Raw genomic sequence first — 1437 nt, forward strand, 5'->3', positions numbered from 1 at the left:
TGTGGCTCTGATTTTGAGAGAGTGGGGTGAAGAACTCTGGGTATAGCTCAGACCAGTCCATCCCTTCTAGCTGCATAGAGTTGACTTTCTCCACTTCTAGGGGGTGATGTGACACTGGTAGGACAGCTCTTCTTTTGGGGGGCACAAGTTCCCCTTCTCTCAGAGACTCACTGCCTAAGACATTGGGATCCTACCTTGTGTATGCTCTTAGCTCAGTGTGTGGTCCACCTTGGAAATGGAGTGAGCACATTGCTAGTAGTTCTACTGGGGCTAGGGAGCCTCAGCTCTAGCCACCACTCCAATTCTCAGCTCCCACCATGATCTGCAGTCCCACGTTTCAACACGGAACCCACATGGAGACCCGTATTTTGTTGTTGTTTCTTTTTAAAGATGGAGACTAGCTATGTTGCCCAGGGTACTCTTGAACTCCTGGCCTCAAGGGACCCTCCCGCCTTGGCTTCCCAAAAAGCTAGGATTTCAGGCATGAGCCACTGTGCATAGCCTAGTGTTGGAGTTTTTGCTTTGGTGACAGGATGGGTCTCAGAAGTCCCACCCAATACTGTTGCCATGGGCAAGTTTGCTAGGACAAAACTCATTTCAATGGGGTTCTCCTTGGACATACAAATGACCATCATGGCAGAGATCTTTGCCAATAGAGAGAGCCCCCTTCATCAGCTGCAGGGACATCAGTATGATCCAGCTTGTCTTCTACTCATAGCCAGAGTTTGACACCAACACACATGGTTCCTATCAGATCCAGCTCTAACCTGTCCCCCACTCCTATAACCCATCAGCCTGGGTCTCCATACTCCAACCTGCAGTCTCAGTTCTCAAGAGCTCTTTTCTTGTGTTCTTAGTTTATCAGGAGTTCTATTTCAGGAAGGAAAGAAAACCCTGGGGAGAGAAATTGTTGTTGGATACAGGATCAGTAGTTCTCAACTGTTGGTAAGTGGATGGGAAAGTGGTCTTTTTTCTTTTTTTTAGATAGAGTCTTACTTTGTCACCCTCAGTAGAGTGCTGTGACATTACAGCTCACAGCAACCTCCAGCTCTTGGGCGCAGGTGATTCTCTTGCCTCAGCCTCCCAAGTAGCTGGGACTACAGGTGTCCGGCTGTCACCCATACAAAAAAATAGCCCGGCTAGTTTTTCGTTTGCAGTTTGGCCAGGGCTGGGTTTGAACCCACCACCCTCAGTATATGGGGTCGGCGCCCTACTCACTGAGCCACAGGTGCTGCCTGAGGCTATTTTTTATTGCAGTTTGGCCTGGGCTAGGTTTGAACCCGCCACCCTTGGTATACGGGCAGGAAAGAAACTGCCCAGGAAAGTGGTCTATAGCTCAACTGGCTAAGGCGCCAGCCACGTACACCTAAGGTGGCAGGTTCAAATCCCCTGCCCGGACCCGCCAAACAACAATGACGGCTGCAACCAAAAAATAGC

At 49.8% G+C, this 1437-nt stretch overlaps 1 pseudogene; it reads right to left on the minus strand.

Annotated features, from left to right (window-relative positions):
* LOC100942453 overlaps positions 1-61 on the minus strand; it is a 1020-nt pseudogene extending 959 nt beyond the window's left edge.
* Positions 62-1437: the final 1376 nt, after the last annotated feature.

Source organism: Otolemur garnettii, unplaced genomic scaffold, assembly GCF_000181295.1.
Source record: "Otolemur garnettii isolate 467f Iridium unplaced genomic scaffold, OtoGar3 scaffold00179, whole genome shotgun sequence".
NCBI lineage: Eukaryota > Metazoa > Chordata > Mammalia > Primates > Galagidae > Otolemur > Otolemur garnettii.